Below are 15,365 nucleotides of genomic sequence, written 5' to 3' on the forward strand. Positions count from 1 at the left end.
TGAATGAGTGGGAAGATATAGACATATTTATTTGATGTATGACACAGTGGAGATGTCGTTGGGGACTGATATGAGGTCGGTGACAAATGACTGTGTAACAGATGCCCCCTAAAGCATGACGCCCGAGAGAGTGGGAGGGGTGAAATGCTTTACGAAATCATAACCGAACCGGAACACCATCGCTAAAAACCTGCAGGCGCAAGTACAACTGATATCTCTGATAGTGAAATACATGTAATCTAGGCACGGGCGCAGCCATCCAGAACACATATGAAACTTGGTCTGTGGTATGGATGCAGCCACCCAGTCGATATAAAGATAGAGGTATGGTCGCAACCATCCAGAAAGACTTAGGTATGGTCACAACCATCCAAACAAATAGTCATGTATACAATCACGAACCAATCCACGCACCCCAGACTTATGTAATCTTAGTCTGGGGTCTTGAAACCTGACCGATCAAAGTACAATTCCTAACATGTGAATAGATGTGCTGAAGTCGAGCATGGTAGAAAATCGCTTGATTACCAGCCAATGATGTAAACCGTTAACAAGCGCGAGAGAGACCCCCAGTAATGTCAATGGTTCTCAAGGTACTACCAATACAATCCACAAAGTGTGAAGGATGATCTAGAGTCAAACATTCGTGGAATCACCCGATCGAAGACCAGTGATGTAAGCCTGTCATCGAGTGCGAAGAACTTGCCATTGAGGCATGCAAGCTCCAAGGTACCAAAAGGGATCTCTAGATCGACTTCCTGGATAATGAGTTGGTGTCGACAAGAAGCGACCCGTCGCAGGAGGGCCATAATGTTTCCCTCATCAATGACACGAGACAATCAACAAGAGGAAGATGGTGAAACAGAGAATTAGAGGAGGAGTTAAGGGTGCGAATTGCAGAAGGATTATACTCTTGAACATATTGGCGACACGACTCCGAAATGCAGCAGCATTTTGGTACCAAGGGATCAGAGGTTCGACTGAGACAACAAGGATCGAATGCAATGAGGCAAAATGATAACCCAAACCTCGGAAGGCTAATGACAATGTGAGGATATCCCAAACCCGCCGAGAAGCAAAAAGTGTCGATGTTCAAGAGTGGCTAGCTGTCGTAGGTAACCAATGAAGATTTCCAATTTTTTTCCCCCACCATCGCTAGCGAGTACCCAAATTATTTTTGAAAAACAAGCTTGAAGGGGATAGCACAAGCTTGTAGTATAAGTTCGTCCTCGAACAAATCCAACCTAGTGAAATTTTAACGAGCCCTAGCGAGGAGAAGCTTGAGTCTCATCATGGTGATGAGTCTAATGTCGTCAGGGTTTAACGAGTCCGACATAGGTAAAACTTGTAGTCTTTTTCATGTTTAGAGAGTTTGAAAAAGACACAGAAAAGAAAACTCCAGGTGGGGGTCTCTTTTCGTAATTTCGTGTCCCTCGAGCCCGAAAAGGTAGAAAACAATACTTGAGAGAACCGCTTGACTATTTCGATCAAGGAGTACTTTTCATAAATAGTGTTTCCAGTCCGAAAAAGTAGAAAACTTACTTGACACATGATGTTTTGCAACCATGAACGAGCTTGAAACGACAAGGGCTCAGCCATATTTTCGTTTTTAAGCGGTCGGAAAAGCGTTGAAAGCAGACCCCCCATTTTTATTATCATTAACGAGTCAAAAAGGGAAAAATACTCGGCAATCTTTTCATCTTTTATGAGTCAGAAAAGAGCTTAAAGGTGACTCGTCCTAGAGAAACGAGTGGTATAAAGGGTAGCAACTGGTTCCGGCAATGGTGGAACTGCTCAGAGACATGTAATGGTCAAGAGGCTGGCTAATAAAACCACTCATCGTTGCGGTTCCTCAGGAAAGGAAAAACACCAAGTGAAAGCATATGATCGGCCAAAGCAATGGTGGCGATGGAATGAAACAACCAAGGCTCATCTAGCAGAATTTAGCGGATAAAAACGACAATCACGAGATGTAAATCGGGTATGGGTTCATTTTTACACAAACTTGAACCATGGAGAACTCTGCTTGGATTCGGTTTCATCTTTACACAAGCTTGAAACGAAAAACTATGCTTGTTATAAGTTCGCATGCCCCCACCATAATAACACAAATCGAGGTACATGCCCCACAAGCTTCATTGCATTAAACGAGGTGGATGGAATGAAGGTTCACTTTCGAGATCTTGAAAAGACTCAACTCAGATGTTACGAGATCTTAATCAAAGACTTTATTTGGAAAAGGGAGTTGTTTCATTTTTTAACGAGGTTGACACAAGAAAAGAACTATCCTCAGGACTCCTTGATTCATTTTTTAATGAGCTTGACACAAGAAAAGGAACTATGCTCTGGGCGCCTTGATTCACTGTTTAACGAGCTTGACATGAGATCAGGAACTATGCTCATTATGCTTGGTTTCATTTGTTAATAAGGTTGAGATGGAAACAAAACTATCCTTGGACCCTTGCTTCATTTTTTAACGAGGTCGACACAAGATCAGAACTACCCTCAAATTCCTTGTTTCATTTTTTAAATGAGGTCGACACAAGATCATAACTATCCTCGAATTCCTTATTTCATTTTTTAAACGAGGTCGACACAAGATCAAAACTATCCTCGGATTCCTTTCTTCATTTTTTAAACGAGGTTGACACAAGATCAGAACTATCCTCAGATTCCTTATTTCATTGGCCATATGAAAACATGACTCCAAAGAGATCTTCACTAGACGGAAGAAAAGCACTCTGGGAGGAATACATGTCATTGGGCGCCAACGACAGATTGGGTTCCAATGCCCCTAGTATATGATGTACAAGACCATCTGCATGATCATTAACAGAGGCGGAGGCAGAACAGGTAGCCACATAATTGACCTGTGGCGGGGAAGGCACTGCTTGCGGACAAGAACCGAGAGGGGATGATGGTGGCACAGGAGGCACTGGGGGACTAAAGAATGACAATTGATCTATAGTCACCATTCTTCCATCGTGTGGAAAACAAACCACACAGAAAAGCAAAGAAACAAGAGCCCCCATGGCATAAATATAATCACGGCCAAGGAGAAGACTGAAATCTAAAGCACCTTGGACAACCATCACGTCTATATAGATGGTTTTGCCTCCCAAAGTAATAGGGAACTTTGGAAGGATCCCAAAAGGTTGACGAGTTCCTCCGTCAAAGGCTAACAGATTCTGAGTGACATGCACAAGCTATGGGGAGCCCAAAGCTTGCCAAGTAGTGGAAGGCATAATACTAATAGATGCCCCTTCGTCCAAGAGAGTGCCAGGTACTGCCTTATTATAGGCGTGTACAGTAATTTGTAAAGGCACATAGCATGGACGGCGGAATGTAGTCAAATGACTCCAGTCAAAGGAAACAACTGAACTACTTGGTGGAGGTACAATGGAAGTGCCCCCCTGCTCGACAGGAACCAAAGAAGGACTCTCTTGATTAGAGGGGATAGGAGGGTCGTTCTCGAACGCAGGAGAATCTGATGAGATGAGAAGAACATCAGTAGTGTGATCATGATGCTCTTCGGGAACAGAGTGGACAACTGGTGATGAACCTAGGTCAACACTCTTTCCGACCAATGGTTGGTCAAGAACAGGCTTATCACAGCTAGGCTCAGGAAGAGTAGTATGGACAAGAGACGAATCTAAGTCAGTCTCATTGTCAACAGGAAGAGGGTCTGAAGAGAGCCTCTGATAACCAATTAGAATTTGGGGTGAAGAAGCTGTAAGACTTTACAAAATGGCGGAAGCTTTATCCATGAGCGGACAAAGGTGAAGGAGATGATTACCTTCACACAACCTACAGGGGAAGTAAATCTTCCCTTTCTTCTTACCGTTGCCAATTGAGGATTGAACATCGAAATGAGTTTCAGAGGACGATGAGGGACAAGCCAGATCGTGAGACCAGGCTTCTAAGATCCTAGGAATACCAAGACAATCACGAAGAAGATGGTCACCCTTGGAGCAATAGGAGCACGGGCGGTCTCACGCTTATCCAACTTCTTCTTCTTCGTCTTCCTCCTCTTCTTCTTAGCCCCCTGGTTACTGGATGTGGAACTTTCACCAGGCGAAGTAGGAGAAAAGGAGGAAGAAACAGGGGAAGAAGGCGTGGGCTCAACCTTGGAATCATCAGGTCATGACTCAAACGATGGAAATGGTGGAACAAAAGTCATGACGCTCGGGACCACCGAGGTTGAAAACAACCAAATGGGCAAACCGATGGTTGACCCCGGCAAGGATAATGTTGCCATATATGGAGCACTGACATTTCCAAAAGAAGGAAACGAACCAGGATTACCATCTAGGGGAAGACCTTGGCCGGTAGACTCGGGGAATGTTGCGATCGGAAACAACCTCAAAATGCACTTGCAGTATAACCAAGAACTCTAACTATTACCAGGAATATTTCATGGGCAGTAAATTTTATGACAGAGGAACAAAACTTGAGCTTTTCATGTTTCAAGAGTCGAGAAAAGGACGAAAAGGTGACTCTATCACTTTCGAGGTTTAATGAGCCTGAAAGGACAAGTGCTCAAATGATCCTTTTCTTTTAAGGAGTTGAAAAGGAACGAAAGTGACTACTCTAGAGAACTAGAAAAGAGGTTTACCAGACAAACCGTAAAACTACATATACACCTTGGTGATCAAATGAAAGAGAAATGACCAAGGACTTTCCGTATGGCAGTCAGTCTTCCCGAATGCTGTGTTCGGTGCGTTACAGTTCGTAAGGCGACAGACTCGGCTTCCTATGGATGTAGGATGATAACCTAGTGGGGTCTCCCGATATATACTCGACGGTACTGGGAGCACAAGTCCGTACTAGCAGCTATTGAATCACAGAAGGAGGAATCACCCAACCTTACGCGAAAACAATAGTGACTAAGTTTAACGACGCTGGAGCACGTCTCTAGCCTAGACCTCTAGATAATATGTGTTAAGTTCCAATGCGTTGTTAGGTTAATTCAATTGATTTAAGAGTTAATCTTCGATTAAGTTTCGATTTTCAGGCCCTACCGAATGTAGCTCAACAATTCCTAGGATGCAGCTACAATGAGTAAAGCACCATTCGTTTCGATGAACAACTACCTAAAGGAGGGTAAGGAGTTCATTTCCAATTGAACGCAAACCAAGACAAGCAAATGCAAGCACAAAGAAACACAATGCATCAATACACCTATCTCACAACTACTAATGAAAGATTTAAACTTTGCTTTCCAATTTCTCAATCATGAAAATTCAGTAATGCAAATGTATGTTCACTTTCGTGTGCTGTATGGATGCAATATTTTTTATTTTTTGGAATTTTAATGACAAACAAGCAAGTGTAAAACTGACTGATCTAAACAAATGTGATCTATGTTTGATAGTGTGGAAATCAAATCAATAAGAAGAACTAGTTCAGTAACCAAGCACTAAAGACCAATCAGCAAGAAAACAAGCAGTAAAACGGCCTCAAGCAAACCAATCAAATGGTTGTGGACGAAACTTGGACAGATGGGTAAGTCAACAAACAACTTCTTGACGAAACCTTTAACAGAGCTAGGTCACATAGTTTGAAAACACAAGACTCACTCAATGAAACCAAAGAGAAAATTCATTAACCAAACATAGCCAAAACAAGTTGATGAGAGGCAAGAAACAACAAGGGGAAAGCAGTACTGGCTGATTCAGGAGGTAAAGTTGTAAAAACACCTTGTATAAGAATCGTCGCGGGGCTATAACCAGCAACTTGGGATGAAAAGCCAATCGTCGCAAGAACAAAGTTAGCAACTGAGCGACGTCGTCGGAGGGGTACACTTGTCTTCTGCGACGGTCCGATTATAGGAATCGTCGCAACTGTACGACAGGATATCTACGACATGCAAGTTTACTAAAGAGGATAGGCGCGACATTGCCGCAGCTGTTAAGCTATCTACAACGATGATCTCAATTAAGAGAAAAGACAAAGTAAAACACCTAAAGGACACCAGACTAATCTTCCAGATAGTAAGAGGGACTCCCAGATTGACCCAGGTAACCCAGAATACTGTTGGCTCAACCCCAAAATCAAGAGACACTATGTCAAAAACAAAACCAAGAGCAAACAAGAGAAAACATACAAAGGACTCCCCAGTATGGTCGCCAACTTGTGATGTAGGAAATGTTCCCTCTGCGGACAGAGGAAACCCCTCTAGCCCTAGAGTGGGTTTAGTCACAACAGAACAAAACAACAACTAATTTCCTTAACCAGTCATTGTTGAAAGAGCGTACCTCAAATCAGTGTTCGATGGAGCTTTCGTTGTGCCGCTTCAGCTACCGTTTCCTTCTCTTCAATGAGCAATCAACCTGAAACAACACAAGAGAACAACAGAACACGTAACCGAGAACAACAATGATCTATTTACTTACAGAGTCAAGGAACCATAAGCTATCAAGTATATTTTACACAAGACATAAGAAATCATCATTGATTGTATTAAAATGAATCAAAATCAAAGCTTACAACCAAGCCTTAACGTCGCAAGCCTTCTCGAAGGGTCTAGTCGGTATGTTTCTTCAAGCATTCGCTCTCAAAAGGGTCTCCCAAATGGATGATAACTCTCTCACTCACAGGCTCTAGTACAAAGCTAAGGCAATCCACAACCAATTGCTAAACTATCAACAATTCAGACTCCAAACTATCAAACTCACACCAAAGCTAGCTAATTTGCTCCAATCCAAAAACCAAGAACTAGTTGATCATAGCAATGGGGAGTGTTTTTATAGGAGAAATAACCTCCTTGAAATGAGGGTGGAGGAGCCTATCCTCAAGGGAGGTTTCTCAAAAGGTGGAACTACCATCCCAGAGGAGGAAAGGTGAGCCAACTTGACCTAACAACCAGTTCTAGAATCACCCAAAAGGCCAATTATTTGAGCGAATTCGCCATATCTGAATCGTCGCAAGTCATACACTATGGCTCAGCAACGACATCGCAAGGAAGCAATATATGCAGAGCAATCGTCGCAAGAAATATCTTGAGGACTTGCGCCGAGCCCTAAATTTCGAGCGTCGTAGGAAACACGTGTACCCCTGTGAGGACGTCACGACGGTATAGTTCAACACAGAGAATCTTTGCAGGAAGAGTAGGATTCACTTGCGACGATGCAGAAACATAGGTAAAAGGGTCAATCTTTAGTATTAGAGAGCACTTGTTTAATCTTCTTGAATGAGTGGGAAGATATGGACATATTTATTTGATGTATGACACAGTGGAGATGTCGCTCGGGGACTGATATGAGGTCAGTGAGAAATTACTGTGTAACAGGGGGAAAGGTCCAATATAGCCAGTAACCAACCAACAATAGGCGACAAAATCCCTTCCTCACAATCCAACAATAATGAAGGCTCCATGAACACTTTCCAAAGGAACACCAGGGGAAAGCGCCCCAAGGCAGCCCCAAAAGTTTGGAGGAGAAAGAATCGTTGTAGCCATTGCAACAAAGAGGGACACCAACAAACCACGTGCCCGATGCTCCATGTTCTGGAAACATCGTTAGAGGAGTCGAAAGGTGAACATGTTCAATAGATAAATCCACCCCATTCACGGTGGTCTACTTTATTAAGTTGGTTTTTTTAGGGGTAGTAGCTTGTTATGGCCACCATTGTAAATCATACGTTGCAAGTAAATGTAAAAATGATGGTGTGTTTCCCATCACTTCAAAGATGCAACGATGATATTTTGGCCTTTCCTTATTAGTATTTGAGGCAGTAATTACTTTTATGTAATCCTTGGCCAATGAGTGTGTGCTATGAACTCTTGGCAAGGAGGGGTTGTTGAGTCATGTGTGGTGTGCATGATTGCAAGAATGTACCAGTTTCACATGTAGGTGATTGAAAGTGTGGATTGAGACAACATGCTAAGTGTAAATGCTTTTGGGGTCCAAAAGCTTTTTAGTGGGGAGGATTGATCCAGGTGGATCTTCAGACACAATGGCATGGAAAAGCTCAAAATTTAAAGTGGTAGGAAGGCAAGTAACTTGACATCAAATTGGAGTGCTCATCGCCCTGATTCCAACGGTGCAAACGAAACTCCAATCCGAGTCCGGATGATGAAGTTATCACAAAAAGACTTTGCCTTTGTCCCTTTGAAAAAGGAGGCATTTCTTCAAAAAAAATGGGTTTTAAGCCTTTAAAAGGCAAATCGCAATTGGAGGAGTCCAAAAGGCAGACTTAAGTACTGGCGGAAGGAATCCCCGATCAATGACATGTGATTTCGGCATCGGTGATCAGCGTCGGCAATCGGCATCGGCAATCGTATCGACGGAGCGGGTCGGCATCGCCCAAGGTATAAGACTACGACACTTGGGCCATAGCAATGCGATATGCCGATAGCGATACACCGATATCGGCAATCAGCGATTGGTGGATCGGTGTATCGTCGGTCGACAAAACCAAGGGGAAGACCCCCGAGGCCGTTGCGATATCGATTTGCGATAAAGGGTCGGACCTAATGGGTTTATAGACCCAATTTGGTAAAATTTGAAGTCCGACTTTTAAGCCTTGTGGTCGGAATTTTCAAGGTTTCTGTGTATTATTGCTTTTCACATAAAAAGGCCTATTTTCGGTGTTTTGTTGCACCCGTCGATCCTTCCATTGGGACGGCTTCTATTATGAACAAACCGACCCTGATTTAAGTGCGCTGGTAATAAAAAATGTGTTATAAAAAACATGATACAGGCAGAGCCGCAGGGGGGATGGCGGGGCTAGACAGAGCCGAGAAGTTCCCCAAAGAAGCGTAAAAGCCAGAGACCTTGAAAGCCAAAGCGTCGCAGAGCCACACAGCTTGATGGAGGCAGAATTATAAAATTTCATTTTGTGACTGATGATGGTATTTCTCTTTCTGATGCCATTTAATGAATGAAGGCCTCCCCATTGATCGAGCAGGGCCCGGAGACGTAGTCCAAATTGGGTGAACTCCATTATCAAGTCTTGTTGTCTTCTTCTTTCATGCTCTTATGTGTTTCTTCTTCTTTTCTCATGGGCACATTAGATTTCTATGGTAGCTGCAAATTTCTACATGTGATTCTTTAATACATCTATATGCAAAAGATCCCTGGATCACACAGGGCATGGGGCCCATCCATTGCCCTCGATCTGAAGCGGCTCAGCGCAGTTCCCTGACTTGGTGGCGCTTCACGCCTCGCAGGGAGCTAGCAAACCAGGGGAAGAATGAAGGGGGGAAAGGAAAGGAAGAAAAAAATGAGAGAGAGAGAGAGAGAAGAGAAAGGCGTAAGTTCCGCGACCATCGACAACGTTGCGTGGAGCTCGCGTGGCCTTTTCGTGAACGGCCCACAGGTTCCTCCAAAATTCGAATTTCTACAAAAGTATATATGATTTAAACCTCTTACCTACTCTCCTCGTGTAATCTTGATACAGTGAAGCGAACAGTCCTAGATTCTTTGCCCACTGCCGCAATACGTCGCCTCTGTTGCGCTGTAATCCCGCTTGTGACTTCTGACCAGGATGATAAATCGGCGCCCTGTTCTCGAATTTCCCTTGGAACCGTCTTGAGCGAGTCATTGTTTCCCTCAGTTAGGCCCCCCCTCAATGCTCGAGCGATCTCTTCTTTCTTGAGATTCCATTATAAATCGACATATAAGTAGCCCCACACCGCAAAACAAGATAAACACGCAACATAATCCAATTTACCGTCAAGCACACATAACCGTAGAGTTCCGCATTAGAGCCGGCACGATCACACCTGTCAGGATCGCTTCCACTGGCTCCGCCAAGCTGCACAAAAAAGGGGGGAGGGTGCAACACCAAGACTTCCCGGAAGGTCACCAATCCCAGTACTACTCTAGCCCAAGCACGCTTAACTACAGAGTTCTGATGGTATCCGGTGCATTAATATTGGTATGATCGCACCCACAAAGATATTGCCCCCTCCCCCTCTTCAAGGGAGATCGTCGAGCCATGCGTAGGGCATGGGGTCCATCCATGGCACTTGATCTAAAGCGGCTCGGCGCAGGAGCTCGCCCTCTTCCCCGACTTGGCGACGCCTCCCACCCCACGGGGAGCCAGCGAACCAGAGGAAGGACGAAGGGGGAAAATGAAAGGAAGTAAAAAAGAGAGAGGAGAGAAGAGAAAGGCGTAAGTTCAGCGGCCACCAACGACGTTGCGTGGGGCACGTGCGGCCTTTCCGTGAACGATCCACGGGTTCCTCCAAAATTTGAATTCCTACAAAAATATATATGATTTAAACCTCTTACCTACTCCCCTCGTGTCATCTTTGCTACAATGACATGAACGGTCCTAGATTCATCGCCCACTGCCACAATATGTCACCTCTGTTGTGCTGTAATCTCGCTTGTGACTTCCAACCAGGATGATAAATCGGTGCCCTGTTCTCGAATTTCCCTTGGAGCAGTCTTGAGCGAGTTGATGTTTCCCTCAGTAAGGCCCCCCCTTAATGCTCAGGTGATCTCTTCATTCATGAGCTTCCATTATAAATCGATATATAAGTAGCCCCACGCCGAAAAATAAGATAAAAATGCAACATAATCGAATTTACTGTCAAGCACGCGTAATCGCGGAGTTCTGCATTAGAGCCGGCGCGATTGCACCCGCCAAGATCGCTTCCACTGGCTCCGTCGAGCTGCACAAGAAAGGGTGGAGGGTGCAACACTCGAACTTCCCGAGAGGTCACCCATCCCAATACCACTCTAGCCCAAGCACGCTTAACTGCGGAGTTTTGATGGGATCCGGTGCATTAACGCTAGTATGATCGCACCCACAAATATCTTGTCCCCTCCCCGTCTTTAAGGGAGACCACCGAGCCACATGCAGGGCATGGGGCCCATCCATGGCCCTCAATCCGAAGCGGCTCGACACAGGAGCTCGCCCTCTTCCCCGACTTGGCGGCGCCTCCCGCCCCGCAGAGAGCCAGCGAACTAGGGTAAGGACGAAGGGGGAAATCGATATATAACTATCCCCACACTGCAAAACAAGATAAACACACAACATAATCCAATTTACCATCAAGCACACGTAACCGTGGAGTTCGGCATTAGAGCCAACACGATTGCACCCGCCAGGATCGCTTCCATTGGCTGCGCCGAGCTGCACAAAAAAGGGGGGAGGGTGGAACACTAGGACTTCCCAGGAGGTCACCCATCCCAGTACTACTCTAGTCCAAGCATGCTTAACTGCGGAGTTTTGATGGGATCTGGTGCATTAATGTTGGTATGATCGCACCCGCAAAGATCTTGCCCCCTCCCCCTCTTCAAGGGAGACCGCCGAGCCACGCGTAGGGCATGGGGCCCATCCATGGCCCTCGATCCGAAGCGGCTCGGTGCAGTAGCTCGCCCTCTTCCCTGACTTGGTGGCGCCTCCCACCTCGTGGGGAGCCAGCGAACCAAGGGAAGGACGAAGGGGGAAAAGGAAAGGAAGAAAAAAATGAGAGAGGAGAGAAGAGAAAGGCGTAAGTTGCACGAGCACCGACGACGCTGCGTGGGGTACGCACGGCCTTTCTGTGAACGACCCACGAGTTCCTCCAAAATTCGAATTCCTACAAAAGGATATTTGATTTAAACCTCTTACCTACTCTCCTCGTGTCAACTTTGCTACAATGACGCGAACGGTCCAAGATTCATCGCCCACTGCTGCAATACGTTGCCTCTGTTGCGCTGTAATCCCTATTCTCGAATTTCCCTTGGAGCAGTCTTGAGCGAGTCGTTGTTTCCCTCAGTTAGGCCCCCCCTTAATGCTCGAGGGATCTCTTCTTTCGCGAGATTCCATTATAAATCAACATATAAGTAGCCCCATGCCGCAAAACAAGATAAACACGCAACATAATCTAATTTACTGTCAAGCACGCGTAACCGCGGAGTTCCGCATTTGAGCTGGCACGATCGTACCTGCCAGGATCGCTTCCACTAGCTCCGCTGAGTCGCACAAAAAAGGGGGGAGGGTGCAACACTAGGACTTCCTGGGAGGTCACCCATCCCAGTACTACTCTAGCCCAAGCACGCTTAACTGTGGAGTTCTGATGGGATCCGATGCATTAACGCTGGTATGATCGCACCTACAAAGATCACCCCCCCACAAGGGAGACCGCTGAGGCACGCACAGGGCATGGGGCCCATCCATGGCCCTCCATCTGAAGCGGCTCGGCGCAGGAGCTCGCCCTCTTCCCCGACTTGGCAACGCCTCCTGCGCCGCAGGGAGCTTGCGAACCAGGGGAAGAACGAAGGGGGTGTTGTAGCTTATATTGTGCTTAATATTTATTTATCAGTTATATCACTATCCTCAAATAATTCCAGTCATGAAGAAAGGTGAAGATGAGAACGAAAGGACTGCTAAATAGGGTCACTTGTTTAGTCTTACTAAGGAGTTGGAGAAGGTAAGAATTCAGGTTCCTCTTATAGAATTGACAAAAATACCTATTTATCAAAAGGAGATTGTTGAGTTTGTTAGTTTGAAAGAGAATGAGATTATAAATAACATTGTAAACCTACAAGAAGACAAACCAGTAGTGGTTTTTGGTCCACATGTGGAGGAAGTAGACCCTTCAATACCTCCTTTTTATATTTCCTTATTGGTCCATGACTTCCTTTTACATAATTATATGTTTGATTTGGGAGCTTCACATAATCTTATGCCTTTGTCAGTAATGAAGCAACTAGATCTACAAGCTACCAAACCCTGTAGGGACTTGTATTCTTTTGATTCACGCAAAGTCAGATGTCTGGGGGTTATTAAGGATCTGGTAGTGTCATTAGCCCAAATTCCAGCTAGAATCTTGGTCATGGATGTAGTAGTAGCAGATATCCCTACTAGTTTTGGAATGCTTCTATCTAGGTCCTGGGGGCTAAATTGGGTGGTGCTTTGAAATTGGATTTTACATATGCTGTTGTACCGATTTTTGGTGGAGAGGAGAGGAGATTGTACAGAGAAACTAGGTTTGTAAAAACAATTACAAAAAATGGAGGAAGCAATTCACCTGTATATAGTCAGGAGAAGGATGTTTTTGCTTGTTTCACATTGTATGATAATGCAGAGCTGGCTGAAGATAATCAAAAGCAGCTTGCTTCATCCAATGTAGTTACAGAGCTACAAACTGAAGGAGTGTAGGAATGCTTCTTTGATGGAGCTTATTCCAAGGAAGGAACAGGCGCTGGTTTTAATTGCGCCTAAAGGTAATATGTTCCCTTTTTCTTTCAAATTAGAGTTCGAGGCAACAAACAATGGCAAAATATGAGTCCTTGATTATTGCTCTACAAATAGCTAAACAGATGGGAATTATGTCAGTTTCTGCTTTTGGAGATTCAGAGCTGATTATCAAGCAAATAAAAAATCATTTCCAAAAAAAGAACCCTAGGCTTAGGGTATACAGATATGAGGTATGGGATTTGATTGAAAACTTTTTTGAAGCTTTTAACATTCAATTTATTCCAAGAAATGAAAATAGATTAGCAGATTCATTGGTTATTTCTGCTAGTATTTTCAAGTCTCCTATTAATCCAAGGCTAAGATATGAGGTAGGGATGAGACACAAACCCTCTGCTCCTGACAATGTTAAGAATTGGCAAGCTTTTGAAGATGATCAACAGGTTAAGGAATTTTTTACTATAGTTGAGGAGTTTCAGGGCACAGAAATTGATTAGGATAAAGAAAAAACAACAGAAGTTATAGAAATCAGTGGTTTAAAGATTTAATAGCTAATCCAAAGATTTTTCAATGGAAGGATAACATTTTGCTAAAGGGACTTGTTCCTCTTGAACGGTTTTTTAACCCCAATGATGTGGTTGTTGACTCAGGGAAGGTTTCACAGGATGAACACATTCAGGATCACAACATTAGGACTCGGGAGAAATTCAGAATGAATTGTTGTTTCAAGATTCATTGGTAGAATGGTTCAATATTATACACTCAAATGCTAATTTGGTATCATTGGAAGATTGACTTCACTTGATGGAGATCAATCATGTACAAATGTAGAAATTTGTACATAAATAAGCTCAGGTGTTGAGCATTTGGTTTCCAGTTGTAGTTCTTCAGTTTAATCATTAGTTGATGAATAAGGGTGACTTTCCCATTTGGAAACTGGTTTGCAGAGGTGTTAGACTTCACGATTGTCAGGTTTCAGTTGTCAGATTTCAGGGTTTTCACAGTTTTGGACTCCATGCCCAACTAAGGTTGCTGATCTACGATTCTCAATATTTTGTTATCAGAGCGCAAGCATCTAATCACTGTAGATATTGGTGTGGGTTCACTATACAGATTTTCACACAATTAAGAGTTCGGAGAAGCAATATATGACTCCATGCCCAATGGATAAGGCACTGATCTGCGGTTCTTAGTGCTTCTGTGGCAAAAGCACTATCCCCAGTTGGAGCCAGATGTTGTAGCTTATATTGTTCTTAAGGTTTATTTATCAGTTATATCACTATCGGGAGTCCAAAATTAATAAAACTCATTTATGTCCTTTACCCTTCCCGAAGAGTCTAAAAGAAATGAAATATTTTGTTTGTTATATATCGGCATCGCTAAAGGAAGAAATATAAAAGAATCGGATATAAAGGGTTATATGGAGCTATATGTATATATGGAGAGATATGTATATATAAGTGCATGTCGAAATGAGAAAGAAATAAAGAAATATGTTGGATTTAAAAAGGAAAATGTGTTAAAACATATATAGCCAGACCCAAAAGGTATACACAACGTGGTTTTAGGTCCCGTCGGGTCCGCCATATCAAAAAGTCCCTCATATACATTATGATTACGTGTTTTTATATATTTCTATTATAAAGGGATTATAATAGAAAGGTCGGGCTCTAAGCATATATATGTATATATGTATGTATGTATGTATATATATATATATATATATATATATATATATATATATATATATATATATATATGATATATATATATATATATATATATATATATATATATATATATATATATATATATATAGATATATATATATAGATATATATATAGCCCCTGCGGGTCGCAAGGTGTATTAAAAGGTAGATTTCAAGCTATAAGACAGGATTTCGGGCGGAATGAAAATGGTAAGTGGTTTTTAGTGGAGATCACCCGATCCTGCTTATCATTCAACACGTAGCAGCCGGCTGGAGAGAGGAAACCGCCCATTTCGGGCGAGTATTCTCCGGGCTTAAGTCCCACCTGAAAACCTTTGTAGACCGTCTGATCTGAAAAGTGCAGATCTATGGTGGAGATGAATCGATGAAAAGAATACCTTAGGAATTGTGTTGAGCCTGTATTGGAAGCGAAAAAAGCGTGCTTTATGGTATATTTTCATTATTAATAAAAAAGCGCAGAAATGAAGGAATTATGCGTAAGTCCAACATTATGTTAAT

General features: G+C 43.4%; 4 pseudogenes; all 4 read right to left on the reverse strand.

Moving 5' to 3' along the window:
• Positions 1-9,777: 9,777 nt before the first annotated feature.
• Positions 9,778-9,896, reverse strand: LOC149245096 (5S ribosomal RNA; annotated as a pseudogene).
• A 746-nt stretch (positions 9,897-10,642) lies between these two features.
• LOC149245097 (5S ribosomal RNA) lies at positions 10,643-10,761 on the reverse strand (annotated as a pseudogene).
• Positions 10,762-11,106: 345 nt separating this feature from the next.
• LOC149245098 (5S ribosomal RNA) lies at positions 11,107-11,225 on the reverse strand (annotated as a pseudogene).
• A 710-nt stretch (positions 11,226-11,935) lies between these two features.
• LOC149245099 (5S ribosomal RNA) lies at positions 11,936-12,054 on the reverse strand (annotated as a pseudogene).
• Between the last annotated feature and the right edge of the window lie 3,311 nt (positions 12,055-15,365).

Source organism: Pinus tabuliformis, chromosome 7 (assembly GCF_031772625.1).
Source record: "Pinus tabuliformis cultivar Carrire ecotype Pingquan chromosome 7, CPIR1, whole genome shotgun sequence".
Classification (NCBI taxonomy): Eukaryota; Viridiplantae; Streptophyta; class Pinopsida; order Pinales; family Pinaceae; genus Pinus; species Pinus tabuliformis.